This window comes from Anomaloglossus baeobatrachus, chromosome 3, assembly GCF_048569485.1.
Source record: "Anomaloglossus baeobatrachus isolate aAnoBae1 chromosome 3, aAnoBae1.hap1, whole genome shotgun sequence".
NCBI classification, from domain to species: domain Eukaryota; kingdom Metazoa; phylum Chordata; class Amphibia; order Anura; family Aromobatidae; genus Anomaloglossus; species Anomaloglossus baeobatrachus.
This window is the reverse complement of record NC_134355.1, coordinates 578,099,530-578,125,517: the sequence shown is the minus strand read 5'-3', so window position 1 is coordinate 578,125,517 and position 25,988 is coordinate 578,099,530. Positions and strand designations below refer to the sequence as shown.

Below are 25,988 nucleotides of genomic sequence, written 5' to 3'. Positions count from 1 at the left end.
ATTGGTTACAGCGACAGAAAATGGTGCTTCTGTGAAAGCGCCATTTTCTGGGGCAGCTGCGGACAACAATTCGCAGCGGGGGGGCCCAGAAAGCTTGAGCCACCCTGCCCAGCGGATTCAAGTCCCCAGCTGCCTAGTTGTACCTGGCTGGATACAAAAATTGGGTGAAGCCCACGTCGGTTTTTTTTAATTATTTCATGAAATTCATGAAATAATTAAAAAAGGGCTTCCCTACATTTTTTGTTCCCAGCCTGGTACAAATAGGCAGCTGGCGGTTTGGGGGTAGCCCGTACCTGCCTGCTGTACCTGGCTAGCATACAAAAATATGCAAAGCCCACGTCTTTTTTTTTTTTTTTTTTTTTAGTTTTTGGGCAAAAAAATTTAAAAAAGGGGGGGCTTCCCTGGATTTTCCATTGTCAGTGAAGGTAACACCAAGCAGTGGGGGTTATCAGCCAGTAGCTACTACAGTTACCCTTAGCTAGCAATAGAAAATGCAGTGGAAACCCACGCATTTTTTTATGAATTTTTTAAAAAAAAAAAAAACGACATGAGCTTTGCCCAATTTTTGGATCCAGCCAGGTACAACTAGGCAGCTGGGGACTGGAATCCAGAGCGCAGGGTGGCCCAAGATTTCTGGGGCCCCCTGCTGCGAATTGCAGTCCGCAGCTGCCCCAGAAAATGGCGCTTTCATAGAAGTGCCATATTTTGAAGCTGTAGCCAACTCCTCCAGCGGCCCTGGTGCCGGGTGGCCCGCTGGGTAATAAGGGGTTAATACCAGCTTTGTTTTACCAGCTGCTGTTAAGCCAGACATTCTTAATGTCAGGCCAAGTTTGACCCGGCCATTAAGAATCTCCAATAAAGGGTTAAAAAAAAGACACCACACAGAGAAAAAATACTTGATTAGAAATAAATACACAGACAAACTTAGAGACTCCATCTTTATTACTCCCTCTCACCCCTCCACGATTCTGGTCTTCTGTCTTCTTCAACCTGGAACTGGCACGGTTTCTTGGGGCTGCACGGTGTCCTTTGATCAGCTGTTCTCTTCTGCTGTTGTGACCGCGCGCGCTGCCGCGGTCACGAGAGCAGAAGATGCGAGGGCGCATGCGCCGGCCTCTCATTTGGAAGAATAAAACTGCAGGGGATAACACGGGCTTCACAAAGATGGCGCCAGAGATAAGCGCTATGCGCAGGCGCCAACTACAACGCCATCTTACTGAATAGAAAAATTAGCATAGAGCCAGAGAGAGGGAGGAACAGGTGGCAGGGGGGTAGGGAATCCAGATGACTACCCGGACGGTTATTATCTGCTCCGGTGAAACTGTCAATCAAAAACCTGACGAATTTTTAAACTTCACTTTCTTGGATTTGAAAGCCTAAACATCTGAGATGACCACTAATGGTATGTAGATAATCTGCCTGATAGTGCCAGTACTGCACTGGCTTTACCTTATATACGAAAATCCTGATGATTAGTTCCCTTTAAAGGGAACCTGTCCCAAGGTTTTTACTACCCCATCTGAGAGCAGCATAATGTAGAGACAGATGTGGTATAATCAGACCAGGTCCCTGTACGGTGAGACACGGTCATTACACAGCACATAACAGGGACACAAATATAAGTTTATCTCAGCACAGGAACATGTTTTAAACACATTTAATTGTGGAAATTGTTATTATTTCAAGATCAATTGTTTAAAATGTACTTTGTTTGTGGGACAAACCCCTTTTAGCTGCATTTACACTGAAAGTTTATTCTGAATGAGTATTTTTAAGAATGTTTGCTTCACAAAAATCTTCAGTGTAAACAGGCTGGTATTCACCTTATGAATGAGCAAAATTCTCCTCGGGTGAAATGATATTTGGCCACTAGAATTGATCATAATTTTCGGCCGTTCATCGCCCTGTGTAAACAGGACACACACAGCTGAGAGCCGTGGCAGCTTATCTCCACTGAGCCATTTATTACAGATTGCTTAGTGCACATCATTTACTGTAAGGCTAGGTTCACACTTCCGTTAAATTGTATCAGTCACAATCCGCGGCTCTGGTAAACAACGGAATCCGTTTGGCGGATTCCGTTGTTCCCATAGACTTGTATGAGCGGCGGATTGTGACTGATGATGCTGCGTTGCACCCTCCGCATGACTGATCAGTCGTGGAACGACTGACCGCGGGGCGGGAGGAACGCAGCATGTAACGTTTTTTGAGCAGCGCGATCCTTAGGATTTTGCTGCGCATGCTCTCTCTGGCTCCCTGCACCCATAACCAGGATACACATCAGGTTATTAAGCAATGCGCTTTGGTTAGTTACCCGATATTTACACTGGTTACGTGTGCAGGGAGCCAGCTAAGCGGTGTATGCTGGTAACCAAGATAAATATCGGGTAACCAAGCAAAAAGTGCTTTGCTTATACCCGATATTTACCCTGGCTGTGCAGGGAGGAAGACACTTCCCCGCTCGGCCCCGCCCCCTCCCGCACTCAGCATGTACTCACACACACACTCACACACTCACCTGTCCCCAGCCCTGCAGTCCCCGCGGCACTGACATCCTCAGTGCCACGGGCCCGCTCGGTTCCACCCACCCCGAACTCCGCCCCCTCGCGCTCCGCCTCCCGCACACAACGGAGTCCAACACAGAATTCTGTTCTTTGTCATCCGTTGTACAGCGCATCAGTCACATGCGTCATATGCCCATGTAAACAAGACATTAAGCGACCACCAATTGGTAAATGATTACACATCGGAGTCCTTTTTGTGCCGCCGATTGGTCTGTGTAAATGGGGCCATCAACACTACTGACATTCATAAACCAGAACAATAGCTACTATGTGTGTTTGTACTGTATATGCCATGTTGGGCATTGAGCCGTGTACATCTTCTTAGAGTAAATATAGTGTGTGTGTATGTGTGTGTGTGTGTGTGTAATAAAATGAACACTACTAATGTAATTAATTCGTATTTCGGATCTGTCTTCTCCCAAAAAACTAATGCAAGCATCAACAATAATCATGATAGAAATGATGGTCAGGAGAAATGCAAGTTGACAATAAGCAAAGGATTGACATTAAAACACTTTCCAAGTTAAAGGAAACCAAGTCCCCAGGTCCAGATGATTTACACCCTAGAGTCTTGAAAGAGATAGCTGAGGAAATAATAGTACCGCTTGCCATAATTTTGAATAAGTCATGGGAAACAGGAGTAGTCCCACTAGATTGGAAAAGGGCATGTAGCGCTGGCGTCCCTGCACCCCGGCTCTCTCCACGCTACCCAGCGTCTCTGCTGTGCTCCACATAGGTGCCTCCTGCTTTCCCCTCCCGGGGCCTGTGCAAGTGGCACAAGTCCTCCGGGAGTGCTCCTATGTGGTGAAAGAGGGTGTTTTTTTTGTATTTTATTTAATTTTCGATGTTTGTGTTTATTTATTTTCACTTACAGATTAGAAATTAGCAATCTAGGTCTTAGTGTCAGCTGTGAGCTGCGATTAACCCCTCTTTACCCCAATTGCCACTGCACAAGGGCGATTCGGGGAGACTCGGGTAAAGTGATGGGACTGTCGCATCTAATGGATGCGACAATTTTGGGCAGCTACAGGCTGCTATTTTTCTGTTGGGGGTGCTCAATAACCATGAGTCTCCTCAGCCTGGGAATAACAGCCCCCAGCTGTTGGGCTTTATCATGGCTGGGTGTCAAAATTGGGGGGATTGCACGCCATGTTTTAAATTATTTATTTAAATATTTTTTTTACACAACCAAGATAAGCGCACAGCTGGGGGCTGCAGCCTGTAGCTGTATGCTTTATCTGTGCTGGGTTTCATAATACTGTATGGGGGGACCCTATGCCAAATACTTTATTAAATGATATATTTATTTTTATCCCACGATAGACACACATAGCGTCTGTGATTGGAAGTAGTCTGTTGACAAGCTGCCACTCGTGGTGGCACATCTGACTGCAACCAATTACACATGCCGGTGGATAGGGAAAGCACTGCATATGCAACAAAGGTAATGAGTGGTCCCGGAAGTGATTCAGTGGCTAGGAAGCAGTTACAGTTGCGCCAGAGCCTCGGTAAGTAAGAAGTGCTTGGTTTATTATTTTTTTCTTGATTTTTTTTTCTATTACCTGAGTGTCGGATTATTAGCCGGAGTTCCTTGTGAATTTCAGGCCCGACACTTGGTTACATTTTACTTTTACTTTTACTTTTATAGCCGGGTCCGCCTATCACTTCTTGTAACCTATTGGGGGACTCTAAGGGGTACTTTGCACACTACGACATCGTAAGCCGATGCTTGCAATGCCGAACGCGATAGTCCCCACCCCAGTCGCACATACGATATTGTGTTATAGCTGCCGTAGCGAACATTATCGCTACGGCAGCTTCACATGGACTTACCTGCCCTGCGACGTCGCTCTGGCCAGCGAACAGCCTCCATACTAAGGAGGCGTGTCGTGCGGCGTCACAGCGACGTCACACGGCAGGCAGCCAATAGAAGCGGGGGGGCGGAGATGAGCAGGACGTAATCATCCCACCCACATCCTTCCTTCCGCATAGCCGGCCTGAGCCACAGGAAGCAGGTAGGAGATGTTCCTCGCTCCTGCGGCTTCACACACAACGATGTGTGTTGCCGCAGGAACGAGGAACAACATCGTAACATCGGTCCTTCCAAAATTTTTTAAATTACCGACGCTACACCGATGATACGATTTTGACGCTTTTGCGCTTGTTAATCGTATCAAAAACGATTTACACACTCCGATATCGACAGCGACGCCAGATGTGCATCACTTTCGATTTGACCCCACCGACATCGCAGCTGCGATGTCGTAGTGTGCAAAGTACCCCTAAGGATCTGAGTTAAAAGCATAGATAAAAGAGTCTCTGTTCCGCATTCTCATCTCTTGGCCAGAGTGTAGAGTGACTACAAACACTTTCTTTCTTTCTACAAGTTTTCCCCGCAGTTTGCTGGGGGTTCCAGAAGGGGGCATGCTTTGTGATCAGCATATTGTCAACAGTCACTTTGTAATAAGCAGGTATCATCCATAATGAAAAACTCCTGATTAAGTTGCCCAAATTTTAAAAGATGTATTATGATTAGAGATGGGCGAGTGGTGAAATATTTGGGTTCGAAATATGCTATTCGAATACTGACTACTATTCCATTAGTCGTCACGAATAACATAACAAATCTAATGCAAGTGAAAGGGGAACCTGAGCATTTTTCTTGAAAATTTCCTAGAAAAATGCTCGGGTTCCCCATTGACTTGCATTAGGTTCATTACTCGTGACGAATGCTGGAAAACTACTCAGTATTCGGATAGCATAATCTGAACCTGAATATTTCACTATTCGCCCATCTCTAATTATGATATATATTTTTGGTTTAGTAAATAACTAAGTAAAACTTCAAAGCTGATAGAATTTTCTACATAATCACTCACATACCTGTGATCTGAAAAATGGATAAAGACATCTTACCGTTTGTCTCTGTGCCACTCATGTGACTCACAGGTTCACAGGTTAAAACACTCCAGTTGCTTTAGGGATCATTGTACATACTTGGAATCTAAAGGAAATAAAAAGGAATCAAAAATATTTTTAATAAACTCAAAGAAAGAATGAAGAAATACAGCTTGAAAGATAAGGGCATTTTTATTTTCAGCTATTTATTTTGGTTTTTACAAGGGGGTGTAACTCGCAGGATTTTCTGGGGGCGTCTTTAAGCTCTACTGAATAACTATCGTGTGAGGAACGCCATACAAATTAGCACTGAACACAGAGGCCGGTATCTCTGGATCCATGTGGAGGATTTAAAAAACTGAGGCCCTGTGTGCACTGGGAAATAACTTTGTCTTAAGAAAAATCTGTACCCTCTGGCAGAATACTGCACCCGCGGCAAAAACCGTGGCAATAACGCACCCACGGTTTTGCCGTGGTATTGCTGTGGTTTTGCTGTGGTTTTTCCACGGGTTGGCCCCTGCGTTTTTTTACCATTAGCAATGGCAAAAACCGCAGGTACCTGCAGAAAAGAAGTGACATCCTCATTCTTTTTGCTGCAGAAATTCTGCAGCAAAACCTAGAGGTAAAAAAAAAACGCATTGTGTGCACAGCATTTTTTTTTTCCCATAGGTTTTGCTGGGGAATGACTGCAGAAAGATTAGGAACAAAAACCGCACCTTTTCTGCCGCAAAAACCGCAGTAAGGCTATGTTCGCACGTTGCATTTTTTCCCGCGTTTCTGCAGCGTTTTTAGTGGCAGCGTTTTTGCGCTAAAACGCATGCGTTTTTGTTTTCCAGCAAAGTCTATGGGAAAAGCAGAAATCCTGTCTGCACTTTGCTTTTTTTTCTGCAGCGTTTAATTTGCATATTTTGGGTCAAAAACCATGCAGAAAAAGAAGCAGCATGTCAGTTGTTTTTGCCATTTCTGCAGCGTTTCCTTAACATTGGAGTCAATGAGAAATGGCAAAACGCAACCAAAAGCAACTTTCCTGCGTTTTTCATGCTTTTTACCTGCTTTTCCACTGCGTTTTTGGCTTCAAAAACGCATGCTTTTCTGGCATAAAATTAAAGCGTTATAATGTTCCTTTACACACGCACAATAACCGAAAATTTAAATGCTAAAAACTAATGAACTTTACCTATTTTTCTGTTAAAATGTGCATAACCGCTATTATGTCATTAAAAATGATATTTTCCATATAGTTTTATTAAAAGTTAATTTTATCCTTTTTTTTCTCTTTTTTCATTCTTTTTGACTATTCCAACTTTATTTCTCAGTGTCTTGATCTACAAAACGCATCTGCAGAAACGCACGTGAAAACGCAGGTAAAAAGCGCTGAAAACGCACTAAAAATGCGGTAAATACGCATGCGTTTTTAGCGCTGAAAAATGGTCAAAAGCCATTTGGTCAAAAGCCAAGGGAAGGAAAACGTGCAGAATAAACTGCAGGTACTCCGACGCAACGTGCGCACATAGCCTAAATCCAAAAAACGGCAAAAACGCTGTGTGCGCACAGGGCCCAAGGAAGGAATACTCAAGGGGGCAAACACTGGCCTCTTCTAACCTGGTGACAGTTCTACAGGGCATCTTTTGTTATGTGCGTTTTGAGTGCATCTTGAGAGTGCATCTCCTTTTTTTGAGAAGGCACCCGTGTCAAAAACGCAATGCTTTTTTACCGCGTTTTTGACGAGTTTTTACTGCGTTTTGCCCAATGCTTTTTTTTAAGTCATATCTATTGACTGGAAGGGCTCAAAAACGCAAAAAGAATTGACATGCTGCATCTTGGGTGCATCTTCAGAAACGCAGACAAGATGCAGCCAACAAAAGATGCCCGGTGTGGACAGCAAAATGGAAATCTCATAGACTTTGCTGGGAGAAGGAAATGCATGCATCTTGGTGCATCTTTGTGACCTCAAAAACGCAGCAAAAGATGCCCTGTGTGAACATAGCCTAAGTCTGCTCTCACTTCATAGCTACTAAAAAAAAAAACAAATTACCGTAGCTTGGGAGATTGTTGTTTTGGCAAGACTCATACTGGGAGAAGGTGCATATCAGCCCAATTTAGAACAAGTTTGGATTGGTTTCGTTTAGTACAAATTTATATCTAAGATATTTCACACAAGTCATCTTTGGCAACAGCTCACTGCCCCTACAGCTACTTTAGGCAATTTTTTTTACGGAAAGTAATGTGTCACAATACAACCTCCTATGCATAAAGTGCCTGTGGTTTCGCGAGAAAGGTTAAAGCCACAATTTCCAGTTCGATAATATTCCAAGACCATAAATTCAATTTCTAAAAATTTGGGAAATGCAGTTGTAGATCATAAGGGAGCGGAGTCACACTGTTTGCAGTTGTTTTCAGCTCCAACACTTTGGTCCAGGGTGGCATGATCACCAGTAAGCAGCCGGTGTCAGTCCCGCACCAGACCCAGCCATCCTCTTCAGTCACACTCCACACAGAAAAAAATGATATCAGACCACTTTGCTCAGACAGTGCAGGTCTGTATACAATTCTTGTGGAATCCACAACTGCGCACTGTGTTTGGAAAAAAAAAGTATTAATACAGAAAATCTGTTTGATTCTACAGTTTTAGGCTATGTGCGCACATTGCTTTTATTAGACGCTGCGTTTTTGTGCGTTTTTTGCAGCTAAAACGCACAAAAACGCACTCACGGCAAAAACGCATTTGCATTTCGGTGCGTTTTTGGCTGCGCTTTGCTGCGTTTTTGATTACTGCATTTGCATTGGAAAAATGCAGTAAAACGCAGAAAAGAATTGACATGACCATTTTTTTTTTCAGCTCAAAAACGCAGGCAAAAAAAAAAACTGTGTGCGGACAGCAAAAATAAAAACTCATAGACTTTGCTGGGGAAGCAAAGTCATGCAGGTTTGAGTCCAAAAACGCACAAAAATGCACTCGAAAAAAGCACAAAAAAGCAGAGAAAAACGCAGCGTGCGCACATAGCCTTAAAGTGGAATAAGGGTTATGGCACACTTGGAAATATGGGTGTTCAAGAAGGGTTCAAACACATCATTAGATACAAGAGAACCTGGCACACCAAAATTGAATATAAGGACTTTAGTGTACAAAAACTATAAAATGTAAGGTTTCCCCCTATATATTTGGGTCTTCATCCGACACACGTGTAAGACGCTCAGCTATACCGCGCCATCACATCTATACAGGCCAGCAATCTGATTTATCTATAAGTCTCATCGTGATTTTCACCAAAGACATATGCTTACACAAGACTCTATTGAGTCTGATGAAGACCCAGATATAGGGGTTGAAACGTTACATTTTTTGGGATTGCCTATACAATAAAGTCCTTATATTCATTTTTGATGTGCCAATTTCTTATATCTGCTTCTATTAAAGACACCATAGATACATTTCAGAAAACTTACTGGACCAGCTGTGCTCTTCTAAGGCACAGTGGTTCGCAGCTGTTTTATTGACCCTAACCTACCCAAATTGTCACTGAATGTATGACCACCACCCCTCCCCTTTACTCAATTATTTCTTTTCCTTTTCGAGGTTTTTCCCTAACTGTAAATAGAAAATGTCATGGAGCACATTGTCACTGACTTTGTCTTTTTGGTATATGCTCATGCTTCTGTGCATCTATTTTTCGTCAATCTTTGTGGTGCCATTGAATATGTACGGTCGCCTTCTCAGTTGGGTTAAAGAAATTAGAAATGATGGAGTCTACTTCTTTAAACATTTATAAAAATCGGAGAAAAAAGTGGATATAACGCAAAAATTAATATTTTTTTTTTTTTAAATAATTTTTTTTAAAGTTTATTAATGCTTAATACATATACACAGTGACAAAAAATACATCAGTAAAAGGTGATGGAAAACGGCAGAAGCACTATTGGCATAAATGTACAATGTAACAATGAGCATATAACCAAAGAGCATATATGGGGACAAGATAACATATAACACCATAATAATGTGTCCCACTGTTCTCATTTGGTATGGTGCATATTACAAAAAAGGGTACACAGAGTCCATCTGGCACTTGCCTGTTATATGTTTTGCACTTGTAGTACCACAGACTGTCTACATAGACGGACTCTGAGTACCTTTGGGAGTGTGGCTAAGAGTAGACAACAAATTTATCATATTTTCTGACACTAAAGTTCATAACTGAAGTAAATTTCTGTTGGTGGTGCATGGCGGCTAAATCATGAGCTAAATTCATTTAGAAGTGCAGTCTGTACACTGCCGTGACCAGGTTCATCCATGCAATGAGAGCTTCTTCCCTGTCTCTCAAATGGAATCTATCAGCATGTTTTTGCTACCTCATCTGAGAGCAGCATGATGAAGGCAAAGAGAGTCTGAATCTAGTGATGTGTCACTTAGATTACTGGCTGCGGCCGTTCTGACACAATCAGAAGTTTTAGATTTAGCCATGTAGCAGAGCTGAGAGAGCTGTCCCGCCCACACCAGGCTCTCTATAGAGATTGTACATTGGCAGTGAGGTGTCAGTCAGAGGAGGGGGTGTGTCGGACTGCCGTGCGCGTGACATTATAGTCTGAACAATAAGTCTTGCTTGTGTCCTGCTGCTTAAACAAACATTCCAGGAAAATAACAAATTGGACCTTGAGGAGTCAGGCATCCCTGAATTCTCTGTTTTAACACTTGCAGCATGCTGTCTTCAGCTTATTTAGCAAAAACCTGCTGACAAATTCCATGTGATTCCCGGTAGGGGTCTCAGGACCCCCAACTCTACTGTGCCATGTACCTGCAGATATAGTGTTAATCAGCAAGTAAATAGTGTTATAATGCTGCCTGACCGCTTTACTGAAAGTGCCAATACTGACAGAAAATGAACACACTTCCTCCTGGGAGCTCCAGCTTTCAGTCAGAATAGTGTGCACAGAGCAGCTACAGTCCTGGCTCATAGCACCGCCCACTATACTCTGATTGACAGCCTGAGGTGCTTCGCATCCATGCACAGCCAGCTGTCAACCAAAGTGCCAGGGTGTGTTTACAGCTGCTACTCACAGTATAGTGAGCGATGACTGTACCCGCTCCGTGAATGTCTCTATGACTGAAAGCCAAGGGCTCCAAGAAGGAAATAAGTTCATTTTCTCCTGGTAGCCTCAATTTCAGATAGGGTGTCAAACAGCATTGTAATAATATTTATCTGCAGATTAACCCCATACCTACAGCTAAATGGCATTTTCCAAAGTGACAAGTTAATTTGGAGCATCTCACCCCAGCGCTCTATTAATCAAGACTGGCATGGAAAACAGAGGCCAAAATGTTTTGTACTAAGACACTGTTTCTCGAAAATATCAAGATCAATAAAATCTGGAGCAGACACCCAACACCATACAAAGTGTAATGTACAAATCTATATACAATAATACACATATATGTGAAAATTATATTGTGAAAATTCATAAGGGGCGGCTGCAATAAATCACATATTGTATCTGCTAATCCCAGACAGAAATACAGCACACAGATGGGCACGCTCCACTGTATATACCTACACGATAGTCATTGCAATCATTGCAATCTCCTTCATATGTAAATGCTGAGTACAAGGAGAAGAGGTAAAATAAAATAACAAAAAGTATCAAACAAAAGAAGAAGAATGGTGAAAGCTACAATAATGGATGCTTTGCTGGATTCGTTCATAGATGAAGGCGATAGTGATACATATATCATATACAATAGTGTCATATTAAAATATAGCATATCTCATAAGCACTCAGGATCGAGTATTGAAAAATCAAAAAGTCTCTTAAGAAAATGTCTCAGTCATCAAAAATAAAAAATAAATAAAAAAGCATATTTCATAAATAGGGTGTATCTAAAATTTGTGCACAATAGTTGATTAATATGACTGAAAATGATCAACAGGGCTTAAAGCTGTTTTTGGAGCAAACTGCATTTAAGCACAAGCATAGATCAAAAATGTTCTCCAACTCTTATTGGTCCATCTCCTTCTGAATACATGGGATGGATTGCAGATGATGGACCCCATGTCTGTATAGTATCATAAAGTCTTCTTACCTGATGATAATATAGGTACTGGTCCAATGTCCGGAGTGATCACCTTACACCTAATGGTTTTATAAGTGCAGAGCAGAGTGTAGGAGACACCGTATCCTCCCAGAATTGGGGTGGGTGCAGACTGTGGATCATAGTGTTACAGAATGCACATGTGTGAGGGGTGAATGCCGGGGTGTAAGGATGAGCACTGACAGCACAACATCATCAGCAGGATACAAAGTCCGCACTCAGCTATTTAATGTAGGTATTTTAATGGTCAAACCCGTTGCAAAGTGAAACGTTAAAATATGACCAGCACTCAACATATGGAACAGACACGGGGCGCTGTATGTATAATGATTTTCTAGGCTTTTACAGTCTCGTCCTTATTCCTGGTGATAAGGAATTCTCTGGGACCTTGTACCAAAGGCAAAAAGGACAATCTGCTTCCAAAGTGATGTCATTAGGGTCATTAAGAGTAAGAAAAATCACTGAATTTAATCAAACCAAGGTGTGAACCATAGAGATTAGAACATTTATCGGCTTATAACAGCAGAACTGAATTACTTCTAGGGTGTAAATCTGTTTTAGGGCTCGTGCGCGCGTTGCGTAACATCATGCATTTACGCTGCGTTTAGCACTGCAGCGTAAATGTATGCGTCCTGCGTCCCCTGCACAGTCTATGTAGATTGTGCATGATACGTGCGCACGTTGCTTTTTTGAACGCAGCGATTTGGATGCTAAAATTTTGACCAAAATCCGTGCGTTCATAAAAGCAGCATGTCAATTATTCCGTGCGCTATGGATGCAGCTCCCACTCTGTCTATGGGAGAGGCAGCATCCACAGCGCATGAATTTGGCATCTAATCTGCTGAAACATTGCATCCATTACGCAGTGTTTCTGCAGCGATTTGAAGCACACATGTGCTGTCAAATCGCTGCAGAAATGTCAGCATTTACGTGCGAACAAGCCCTTATGTTGATTTGTTGTGTATTTTGATGCAGATTTGCTACAGGATCTATCCTGTGCATTGCAGAGGGTAAAATAATTGGAGCAAATTGAAGTATAAATTGGCCTGCGGTGGATTTACAGTATTTGCACACTGGTTGTATTGGCAGAAAAAATGCTGAGTATTTACATGTGAAGACTTGCAAAATGTCATCCAGAAAGCTGATAAAGTAATGTGCAGCAGATTTTATGTCTGGAAAATACGAATGGAAAAATCCTGTGCACCTACACCCCATGTGCACTCACCCTGTGGGCTCCTGCAGACATCTGTACATCTGAATCTCATGTCAGACCACAATGTACGGAGTGGCCACGCGTCTCCCGAAAGGAGCATTACAACTTGATATATATCTATGAAGCTGTTACGTTCAGGTCACAAGACGCACTGCAGGCTGAGATGAGACTCAGATCCACGGGAATCTGTCAGTAGACTCAACCCTCATAATCCATCTATATGGACATATGGGTCATAGGAAGCTGAAGAAAATGATACCTTGAGCTCTGCTATCCCATGTCTTATTCCAGAGAAATCTACGTATTTCTTAATATTTACATGAGCTGGTAAGATCTAGGGGCCAGACATAGATCTCCCTGAGAATCGGCCTCCAGAGCTTCTAAAAAATAAAAGGGGACATTACCAGTGTGACACATGTAGATTAGGAGAGCAGACTATCAGTCATTACATGTCTCACAAAGGAAACGCTTCCTTTCACTTATAATAAGAACGGGTGCAGATTCTTATGCAGATTTGTACTTGACCTACAGATCTTAAAAGCTCATTTATATATATAAGAAAAATGTGTATTTCTCTGAAATAAGACATAGGATTGCAGATATCAAGGTATTGTATTCAGCTTCCTATGACCTGCATGTCCATGTAGACGGCTTAGAAGGGGTGATACCACTGACAGATTCCCTTTTACCCCTTACCGACAGCGGGCAGTAATATTACGTCCCTGCGGTTATAGTGTTAATCCCCACCTGCTGGTGCGGGCTGCAGGTGGAGATCCACACACATGTCAGCTGATTTGTACAGCTGACATGTGTGCCTCGCAGGTACGAGTAGAATTGCTATCCACCCATACCTGTTAACCCCTTAAATGGCGCTGTCAAAATGTCAGTGACAGTGCCATTTTAACGGCGATCGTGGTAGAAGTTTACTCATCACCCAATACCTGAAGTCACGTGACCACGTCACGTGGATCTGGTGGTTGTCATGGTAGCACAGGGTCATGTGATGACTCCTGTAGCTAAAGTGACTAAGGATCTGTAAGAAGCAGCCGAGTACTGCAGCTTACAAGAGATGATCATTTCTCCCGATCTGAGCGGTGCTGCTCTGACCGGGAGAAATGAATGAGCGATCAGACTGCTGATCCTTAATAGTCCCCCAGGGGGACTAGTAAAATAAAAAAAAAGTTTTAAAAAAGTTTGGAAAAGTTAAAAAAATAAATAAAACCTAAAAGTTCAAATCAACCCCCATTCGCCCCATTGAAAATTAAAGTGTTAAAAAAATAAAACATATACGGTACACACATTTGGTAACGCCGCGTACAGAAATGCCTGATCTATCAAAATATAAAAGCAATTAATCTGATCGGTAAACGGCGTAGCGGCAAAACATTTCAAACGCCAAAATTGTGTTGTTTGGTCGCCGCAGATTTTGCGCAAGATGCAATAATAGGCGATCAAAACTTAGTGTCAGCGCAAAAATTGTACCATTAAAAATGTCAGCTCGAGATGCAAAAAATAAGCCGTCACTGAGCCATAGATCCCGAAAAATGAGAACGCTACCGGTCGTGGAAAATGGTGCAAAATGTACGCCACTTTTTTGGACAAATATCTGATTTTTTTTTAACCCCTTAGATAAAAGTAAACCTCTTGATGTTTGGTGTCTACGAACTCACACCAACCTGAAGCATCTCACTAACCCATCAGTTTTACTATATACTGTAGTGAACACACTGAATAAAATATCTCAAAAACAATAGTGCAATCACAGTTTTTTGCAATTTTTCCGCTGTGTGCACATGTTACGTTTTTATTGCGTTTTCTGCTGCGTTTCTGAGTCCACACTTGTCACAAAACCTGAATGGAATCCTGATACCAGCACAGTCAATGAGAACCCTGAAGTCTCATGCACATGTTGACTATTTTTCCCTTGCAGATTTAAAGGGAACCTGTCAGGTCCAATATGCACCCAGAACCATGAGCAGTTCTGTGTGTATATTGCTAATCCCTGCCTAACCGTCCCTCCATCTAGTAGCACACATAAAGAGATCTTTAGAAAAAGTATTTCTAAAGATCCTTTATGATATGCTAATGAGCGCAGGGACTAGAAGCAAGGGTGTTAGTTCCTGCACTTATTCCCATTACTTAGCATGTTATCATGCCCGCATATTGCACCTCACAGCTTCATTTCAAATTTGCAGCATGTCAATTCTTGCAACGCCTTTACTGCAGATTTCATCAATTCTAAGGAATGGGAAAATCTGCCCCAAAAACATGGCAAAAATGCATTGAAAATATGGCAAAAACACGTATTTTTACCTCTGCGTTTTTCCTGCCTATATGTGTGCACATACTCTAAAACCCCCGAAGCTGATATGATTTCTGCAGCATGTGGATGAGATTTACTTTGTTGCTACTAAAACACACTGTGAATTTTTCATCAACAGATTCACACAGAATACCTGCAGTGTATCGTCCTTTGGTAAACATACCTTACAATAACATTTTTCATCATGTGACTTGCTAAGCTGTGGATAAAGTGCCTGCAGAAACATTGTCCTGTTTTGGAGATCCAGCCATGTTGTTTCCATGCTCCTGCAGCCAGTAAGAGATATGTGGCCAAAGCCCAGGGATAGTTGTTTCTTTAAGTATGTATTAATATTGTAAATATCCACGTGGAACATGGGAAAAAGTTTCGGTCATGAGCACTACTTCAGTTTGAAGCCAGGACACGTACACCCAGCTTCATAGTGCGCATGACAAAACTCCGGGATCATGAGCATTGAGCCGAAACCCCCGTCGGACGCGATGGCAGCGGAGAGGTGAGTGAGATCATCCTGTGACATCCTGTGCGTATTCATTAGCATGTTAGCACGCCTACAGGGGTGTACTAACATGCTAATGGGGGCGAATGGCTGGGGAACTAACGCCCAGGGGACTAGTCCCTACGCTCATTAGCATACGATAAAAGATCTTTAGAAATACTTTTTCTAAAGATCTCTTTATCTATGCTAGTGTATACAGGGACAGTTAGGCAGGGATTCGCAATATGTACCCAGAACTGCTCGTGGTTCTGGGTGCATATGGGACCTGACAGGTTCCCTTTAAACATATATTTATTTTATTAGTACTTCAACAAAACTGGTGTTAAAACATTAAAAGCCGCTGTAGAGCTTGTGGCATGGAGAACAGTTGAAGATGGAATCTTATCTGGCCATTAGTTAAGATAAAAATTTCTTATTTTTCATGCTATATTTTGCTAGTATTAAGGGTGAAGGAGGCAGCACACTATTGTTACCGGTATGAAAAATGCTCAGTTAACCCCTTCACCCGTGGGTGATTTTTCATTTTTAAACCCAAGGGGAAATACAGATGATTAGAAACTGAAGGAAAGAGGAGCTCTGCTCAGTCCTAAAGGGAAAAGGAGGAAAACTCAGCAGTGGAGATATCTAGTACTCTAAATACTAACAGAAGGAATAATAAAAAGTTAGGGAGCATTTTGCGCAGCCAAACGCTGTGATCTCCTATTGCTGGACACCACAGGACAGTCTGTCACCCGTGACACACCTGTGACAGGTACCTCATATGGAGTGGCCTGCACTTTCTCCAGACCTGAATCCCATAGAAAACCTATGGGATCGGTTGAGTTGCCAACCATGTAGAGGCTCGTAACTCTGCTCCCCAGAACCTCAATGACCTGTGTGCCGACCTTCAGGAAGAGTGGGATGCCATGCCATAGCAGACAATAAAGGCGGCGTTACATGCTACGATTTATCTGACGATATGTCGTCGGGGTCACGGTTTCTGTGACGCACATCCGGCATCGTTAGCGACGTCGTTGCGTGTGACACCTACGTGCGACTCCGAACAATCGTAAATAGGTTGAAAATCGTTGATCGTTGACACGTCTTACAGTTTCAAAATATTGTTCGTCGTTTGGATCACAGCAGACATATTGGTACATTTGACACCCTGCCAACGACAAACAACATCCAAATGACCGCCTTGGTCAAACAATATATCGCTGATCGCTGCTGCGTCGTTAGTGAGATGTGTACGTGTGACCGCTAATAAACGACCTATGTGCAATCTCGGCAAATCGTAAGAACGATCTGGGAGTGTCACATCGTTTAAGAGATCGTCAAATAAATCGTAGCGTGTAAAGCAGCCTTAACTACACTTGTGAACAGCAGACAATGTTGTTAAGCTGTAATTGATGCTCAAGGCCACATGACAAGTTATTAAGACATTGACATTTTTTGGGGGGCATACTCACCATTGTTGTTGGCTGTTTTTAATAAATTGCTTGAGATGAGGAAATCTACATAGTATGCTTCTACTTAAAGGGAACCTGTCAGGTGCAATATGCACCCAGAACCACGAGCAGTTCTGGGTGTATATTGCTAATCCCTGCCTAACCGTCCCAGCCTATAGCATAGATAAAGAAATCTTGACAAAAAGTATTTCTAAAGATCTTTTATCATATGCTAATGAGGCCAGCGACTACTCGTGAGGGCTCCTTAGCATGTTAGTACGTCCCTGTGGGCATGCTACCATGCGAATGCATGCGCAGCGTCACAGGATGGTCATGCTCACCTTTCTGCTGCCATAGTGTCTGAGTCCTGTATATCAGCTTAGTGTGCATGATCCCGCACTACATGTGTTTGAAGCCAGGACTCGTACACCCAGCGGTCATGCGCACTATGAAGCCGAGTGTATGAGTCCTGGCTTCAAACCCACGTAGTGTGCATGCCTGGAAGTCCAGGATCATGCACATCGAGCCCAAATCAGGACTCGGACATGCTGGCAGCGGAGAGTTGAGCGCAACCATCCTCTGACGCTGCGCATTCATTAGCATGTTAGCTCGCCCACAGGGGCATACTATCATGCTAAGGGGGCCGACTAGCCAGGGGAAGAAACGCACTCATGACTAGTCGCTGGCCTCATTAGCATATCATAGAGGATCTTTAGAAATACTTTTTCTAAAGATCCCTTTATCTATGCTAGTGTATACAGGGACGGTTAGGCAGGGATTAGCCATATGCACCCAGAACTGCTTGTGGTTCTGGGTGCATATTGCACCTGACAGGTTCCCTTTAAGACATTGACATTTTGGGGGGGGTTATACCCACCACTGTTGTTGGCTTATTTCAATAAATTGCTTGAGATGAGGAAATCACCGTTGCATGCTTCTACTTTAATGTCCTACTTTCATGATAAAATATCACTGGAGTGTAAACTTTTTACGGTTCCCATAAATTTCACCTTATAGCAAAGTATCCCGGTATTATTGTGGCATGTATCCACCTCCACAAAAGATTCCAGTATGTATCCACTAACTACTCTGACATGCTCCATTATGTATCCACTAACCTAAGAGCAGTCAGTTTTGATCCAAATATTGTGGCATGTATCCACCTCCAAGGTTGCTACTTGGAAATCGCGCCCCTCCAGCTCGCCAGAATTTTGGAAACCGCATCGTTGGTCCATGGATCTTCGGCATGGTGTAGAAGCATGCAAATGGCGAGCAAGAATTACGCATGTTTCACGTCATTCGCCGTAACGAAGCAACGTTGAGACCTATTATTCAGCGTCACATTGCCCCTGGTTCTAGGATCATCTCTGATCAGTGGGCCGCTTATCGAAATATAAATAACTGGCCCATGTTCAATTATGCGCATCAAACCGTCAATCATGAGCAGAATTTCGTTGATCCGATAACTGGTGCTAATACTCAGCGCATTGAAGCGCATTGGGGTCATGTGAAGACGGAAATACTGAGAAAGATGCGTGGCATGTCCCAAAATTTGTTGTCAGGACATTTGGCCGAGTACTGGTGGAAGAAGCTTCATTTAAACGCGCCATTTTGTGAAATTGCAGAAATTTCTCGACAGTTTCCATTGGTGTAAGGTAGTGTTCAGAGTTTGCTCCTGTGTTTTTCCTGACAAATGTAAAAAATAAATAGAATGTGAAAACATATGTCGGACCATCTTTTGTGAAGGTGGATACATACCGCAATAATACCAAGTATCCCTAACCTTTTGTGAGCTGTGTGTAGAGTATATAGCCCCTCTGCTATAAAGGACAGCGCTGTGGGGGCCGCCAGCCCGGGGTCACGGATGATCCACGATATAGAGATGTTCTGCATAATCTATATATATAGTTGCCTTATTCTGTCTGTCTGTCTGTCTTGCTCCAAAATTGTGTCCTTACAGTGACAACCGTCGGATTGGCTGCTGGGCTCGGCCTGGCCCCGCCCCTGCACACGGATTGGCCGCCACCCCCCGCATGGATTAACCGTTTGGCCAGGCCTGCCCCCCGCACGCGATGCCCGCTAGGCCACGTCCCCCGCACGCGATGCCCGCTAGGCCACGCCCCCCGCACGTGATGCCCGCTAGGCCACGCCCCCGCACACGATGCCCGCTAGGCCATGCCCCCCGCACACGTTGGGCACCTGTACACCACCCCCCAGGACTACTCCTCCCATTATACTCCTCTTTCCCCAGGACTACTCCTCCTATTATACTCCTCCTATTATACTCCTCCTATTATACTCCTCTCTGAGGGGTTCGCAGCATGGGGGATGGAGCACGATGGGGAGTGCAGCATGAGGGATGGAGCACGATGGGGGGTGCAGCATGGGGGGTGGACCACTATGGGGGGGTGTAGCATGGGGGGTGGACCACGATGGGGGGTGCCCAGAATGGGGGGATGAAACACGATGGGGGGTGTGCAGCATGGGGGATGGAGCACGATGGGGGGTACAGCATGGGGGTTGGACCACGATGGGGGGTGCCCAGAATGGGGGGATGAAACACGATGGGGGGTGCACAGCATGGGGGATGGAGCACGATGGGGGGTGCAGCATGGGGGATAGAGCACGATAGGTGGTGCGCAGAATGGGGGATGGAGCACGATGGGGGGTGCGTAGCATGGGGGATGGAGCACGATGGGGGGGAGCGTAGCATGGAGGATGGCGCACGATGGGGGGCGCATAGCATAGGGGATGGAGCACGATGGGGAGTGCAGCATGGGGGATGGAGCACGATGGGGGTGAGCAACATGGGGGATGGAGCACGATGGGGGTGCGCAGCATGGGGGATGGAGCACGATGGGGGGTGCGCAGCATGGGGGATGGAGCACGATGGGGGGTACAGCATGGGGGTTGGACCACGATGGGGGGTGCCCAGAATGGGGGGATGAAACACGATGGGGGGTGCACAGCATGGGAGATGGAGCACGATGGGGGGTGCAGCATGGGGGATAGAGCACGATAGGTGGTGCGAGGAATGGGGGATGGAGCACGATGGGGGGTGCGTAGCATGGGGGATGGAGCACGATGGGGGGCGCATAGCATGGGGGATGGAGCACGATGGGGAGTGCAGCATGGGGGATGGAGCACGATGGGGGGTGCGCAACATGGGGGATGGAGCACGATGGGGGTGCGCAGCATGGGGGATGGAGCACGATGGGGGGTGCGCAGCATGGGGGATGGAGCACGATGGAGGGTGCGCAGCATGGGGGATGGAGCACGATGGGGGGTGCACACCTCCCCCCAAAACACACACACACCGCCACGCACGCACCGCACAACACACCACACACACAATGGGAACCACAAACACCGCCCTACACAGACACCCACACCCACACAGACAACGCCGCACACACACAACACCCAACACACAAACACCGCGGCACACACAAATATACGCACATACGGCACAACACACACACTGCACAAAACATACCTCCCCCCAAAACACACACACGCACTCCACACCCACACAAACTGCGCAACACACACAGCACCACACACAGACAACACTGCAGACACACTGCGCTCCACAAACAACGCAACACACACACCCCCACACCCAGACAACACCCAGAACATTTACAGCGCACTACACAAACACTTGGCAACTACACAGAACAACAGCTATATATATAACAAAAATCATACATTAACTACACAATACGTAAATTCTAGAATACCCGATGCGTAGAATCGGGCCACCTTCTAGTAAACACATAACTGGAGACCGGTATTATTAGTGAAATATTAGAAATGAAAGTGCTGTTCTGTAACCCCGTGAGCTATGTACATGGAGACCGAGCACAAAAACAACTGCGTTCTGTGCTAGAACCGGCTCCGTCTAGTACATCTCAGCCTCGCCTTTGTCTGCGGTGTTTGGATTAGGTGCCCTCATGTGTTGTTATCACACAGTACATCATTTGTGTTAGTCTTATACAGAGGATCACTAGGTTCTTCTCTGTCCTCTTACTTCACAGTTTTGGATGTATACACTTGTATGAAATTTCTTACAAAATCTATCTGCCACACGGGCACGCAGGGTACAATGTTCAGCGCTCCAATCCTTGCTTGCAAATGTCTCCGTCAGAATCATTTATTAATTTTTACAGCACGATGTAAAGAAGAAAAACAGGGCTGACCTTTCCCCCACTTCCCTGTGACATGGCCCTGCGCTGAGACGGCCCTGCTGTGACACTTGGAGTCAGCTAAAATGCAAGAATGTAGGTGACCCATTATATCCCACCGATCGTTTACATCCGCGGCTTCACACCTTACCTCTCAGAATAACCCAAGCCCCAATACTCAAAGTATAAGGGGAAATAAGTGAGAACAGGTGCACATTCCCGAGATACATGGTCACAGACCCTGCTCGGTACGTGGGCTGCCAGAAAATGTAAGAATGTTACCAATAATGCCAAAAATCAGATTAGGACAATCTGCTTACAGAGGTCTGAGCTTTTCTTTCTGCTAAAACACGGTTCCTTTAGTGCCTCTGTGAGGATCCCATCTGAGCATCTGCCCCATATAAAGCGGATCCAGACCACTAACGTCGCCCACAAAGGGCCGATATGGGCCAGAAGAATAGTGGTTTCCACGGCTTATTTGGTGGCTGTAGATCACAATTATTTTTGGTGTAAATTCTGCAACTAAACTTCATTACAAAGTATAATGTAAGAACGGGGGGTTTACATTATACAGTAGAGTAAAAATTGATTTCAAAGGGAACCTGTCACTCGATTCCCGCTGCCTCGTCCACAGACTGCACAAATCAGAGTCCGGCTACATTTAAGGCCTCCTTAACACGTCCGTGTCTCCGGTACGTGTTTGGTTCATTTCCTTACGTGCCAGAGACACGGGAACACCTAGACCCATTAAAATTAATGGGTCTGGGCTCCCGTGCGTGTTCTGCCATGGACCGTGTGTCTGTGTGGAAATAAAATGAATTTCTATACTCACCTTCTCCATTGCTGTTGTCTCTGCCTCTGCTTCCGACCCTCGCTCATTATGCTCATTGCATATTCACTGCACTGCGGGCCGGAAGCAGCAGCAGCGGGGAGTCGGCAGGACCGGAGACAGTAGATCAGCACCACTGACAGCAACGCCAGGGAAAAGTGAGCAGAAAGGTCCTGTTCTCCGTGTGTTATCACGGAGAACACACGTGTGCCATAAACACGGCACACGGAGGACAATATGCACCTTTGACACAGCCGTGAAAAACGTGCGTGATTTTCATGGACGTGTGAAAGAGGCCTAAGAAAGCAAAGAGACGACCGAGGACCATAGAGAGTGATGTGACTAGCCCCTGCCAACTCCAGGTCTCCCCCATGTGTCAGCGTATTGTTGGGCATCAAGTATCCAGTGATAGGTTCCCTGTACGCCCGGCTGCAATTTACCCTTGAGCTTTTGTTCAGATACTTTGACTTGTCTAAAGCCACATTCACATGTGCAGAAGAATCACTTTTTTTTTTCTTTGCATGTTTTCTGGAGGTGTCTGCATCAATAAAGGCAATACTATTTACTGTTTTTGTAGCCTTCTTTTCTTTTCCCTTTTTTATTTATTTATTTTTTAAGAGTTTTGAATTTCACACAGCAGTTTAAGGCTATGTGCCCACGGGGAAAGTGTCCTGCGGTTATATCCGCAGGACATTCTGCAGGAGCTCCCAGAGAACCGCAGCACAACTTTGTCTGTTTCCATGCTGCGGTTTTATTGCGGAATGTCCTGAGGATATGGTGCGATCATTCTGCATTGAGGATACAGTACCATGGCTTCTGCACTGCATCCTCAATGCAGAACAAGTGCTGAGTGATCGGGGCGTTCATACCTCCATCACGCAGCACTTCTCTCAGTCTCAGCCGTGTTTACACTGTGAAGGAGAAGGTGGGCGGGCCTGAACTAGCTCCGGCTGTCACATGACCGGAGCTTGTGCAGGCCCCGCCCCCCTCCTTCTTACTGCTTCTGTGCACCGAGGGAAAATGACCGGGTGTCTGCTATCAAGGCAGGTAAGTATGGGACCAAGGCAGGGGATTTCCGCAGGTAATGCTGCAGGAATAATTGACATGCAGTTATGTGCGGCTGCGGGATATTTGCAGTATATTCCGCAACCGCACATTCCGCAATGTGGACACAGCACTCCCCATGTCCCATAGGATAACATTGGGGAGTGTCTGTATATGCTGAAACCTGCGGATTTATCTGGAAAATCCAGATAAATCCGCAGGTTTTCCGCGGCAAAATCCGCAAAAGCAAGCTCCCGTGGGCACAGGGCCTAAGGCTATGTGCGCACTTGAGCGCTCTGCACCGCACCTAAAAGGTGCGCTTCAGAGCACAGCTGAAAAGCTCCGTTCTGAAGCGCAGGGTGCCGGCAGAGAACGTGCGCTCTGCATGCTGCCTCTCCCTATAGACAGCATGCAGAACGCACGAAAGAAGTGACATGTCACTTCTTAGAACGCAGCGATTCGGGCAGCAGCCGAATCGCTGCGTTCTAATAGGCCACGTGCGCACGGCTCCTGCACAATCTCCATAGATTGTGCAGGGGACGCAGGACGCATGCAGTTACGCTGCGGTGCAGAACGCAGCGTAACTGCATGCAATACGCACACGTGCGCACATCCCCTAAGGCTACATGCGCACGCTGCATCTTTTTGTGTTCACAAACTGCAGCCAAAACTGCACCTTGTCAGATAGAGCCTGGAAATGTCACAAAAAATGCTTGTAATTGTAGCTGCGGTTTTGCTGCGTTTTCGGTGCGTTTTTGGTGCGTTTTTCACCACATGCGTTTTTGCTGCGTTTTTGTGACAAATGTTGACAAAAACGCAGGAAGAATGAACATGCTGCATTTTTTTTGTCACAAACATTTGACAAATAAAACGCTGACAAATAAACTGCAATGTGCGCATGACAAATCTGACTTCTTATAGACTTTGCTGGGAAGTCAGATGTCAGAAAGTTCTGACAACAACACTGCAGCCAAAAACGCAGCAAAAATGCAGCAAAAAACACAGCATGCGCATGTTGCCTTATTGCATTTTTTAGTGCAAGAAGGCTGAAATTCTGAATTTAAAAACGAAATTGCGGTTTTCAAATTTCATATAGACGTGTATGGGAAAAAGCACTCCTAAAAACACACAGTTCAACAGCGTCTTTAAAGACGCATCGCATCGCATCCCGCCCTGGCAGCTTTCAATCACATATTTTCTCTGAAATACCGCAGCGCTTTAGAGCAAATATACACAGTTACAATAAAGCAGCCAGTGACTGATGAATATTGCCCGCAGTACTGACACCATGAATCTCCTACCCTAAAATGTCTCAGTATGCCCACACCCAGGGACTATGGGGTTACCAGTGACATTAGAGACCAAGATCCCCTCGAGCTCTGGCCATCAGAATGGTTAATGAAAGGAGCGATGCAGTAAGATGCCCAAAATGTATTAAGAGGTGTGCGCAGGGCCGTCTTAACAGCATTATGGGCCCCTGGGCAAATCACTGTGCTCGGGAGCCTACAACAACCACTCACAGGAATAAAAAGTAAATGGACGATAATATTAAACATACATTTATTTTAGTACTTCAACCAAAGTGGTGTTAAAACATTGAAAGCCACTGTACAGCTTGTGGGACGGAGGACGGTTGAAGCTGGAACCTTATCTGGCCTCTGTTAGGCTATGTGTCCACGGTAGAATGTACCTGCGGATTTTTCTGCATGAAAATCCGTGACTTTCGCGGCAAATCCGCACCTTATTTTTGCCGCGGATTTACCGCGGATTTTGATGCGGATTTTTTTTTTCCCCATTCTATACCCAAAATCCGCACCAAAATCCGCAACAATAATTGACATGCTGCAGATTTTTCCGGATCAAAATCCGCGGCAAATCCACTGTGGAAAAATCCGCAGCATGGACACAGCATTTCCAAAATGCCATTGAAATGGCTTGGAAGTGCCGCTGCTGCAGATTTTCGTAAAATCCGCGGTAAATCCGCGGCAAAATCCGCGCAAAATCCGCAGCGTGGGCACATAGCCTTAAGATAAAAATCTCCTCTTTTTCAGGCTTATATTTTGCTAGTACTAAAGGGGTTGTCCACTACTTTTACATTTATGTCCAATCCTTAGGATAGGTCATCAATGTCTGATCGGCTGGGGTATGACACACGGCACACCCAACGATCAACTGCTCTTGATCCCGGTGGTGGCAGCAGGCTTCCAGAAATGCTTCATCTTCTGATAGAGGCCGCGGCCGGGACCGAGAACAGCTGATCGGCAAGGGGTGCGAGTGTCAGACCCCAACCGATAGGTCATCAATTTAAAATTAGTGGACAGCCCCTTTAAGGGTGAAGGAGGCAGCGCACTACTAGGTCACCAGCATGAAAAATGCTCAGTTAAGGCCCTTCACCAACTGGGCGATTTTCCGTTTCTGTGAGTTAAGTCATACTTTTTAACTACACCTTTCATTCTGCCCCATATTGTATTGGAAAACAGGAAAAGAAATTCCAATTGCGGTGAAATTAAAAAAAAATGTGCAATTTGACGATTGTTTTTTGTTTGTTTTTTATTTACTGTGTTCACTATTTTGAAAAACTGACCTGGCATTATGATTCTCCAGGTCAGTAGGAGTTTGTAGATAACAAACATGTATAGTTTTACTTTTATCTGAATGCTAAAAAACCCCTGAATTTTCTTATAAAAAAAAAGAACTGCGCTTTAGTCGCCATTTTCTGAGAGCTTCTAATTTTTCGGGATCTGGGGCTCAGTGATGACTTATTTTTTTGCATCTTGAACTGCCATTTTTAACTATATATTTTTGGGTAGATACGCTGTTTTGATCGCCTGTTATTGCATTTTAATGCAACATTGCAGCAACTAAAAAAATGTAATATTGAAGTATCAGATTAATTGATTTTATATTTGATAGATCGGG

The 25,988-nt window shown here is 44.7% G+C and overlaps 1 protein-coding gene across 2 annotated transcripts in view; it reads right to left on the bottom strand.

Annotated features, from left to right (window-relative positions):
* The window catches only part of SLC16A14 (solute carrier family 16 member 14), a 97,987-nt gene that overhangs the window by 53,455 nt on the left and 18,544 nt on the right, over positions 1-25,988 (bottom strand). For both annotated transcript variants that reach the window (XM_075340979.1, XM_075340978.1), the window contains exon 2: positions 5,481-5,568. The gene's annotated coding sequence lies outside the window, so the exon portion shown is untranslated. The remainder of the gene's footprint in view (positions 1-5,480; positions 5,569-25,988) is intronic.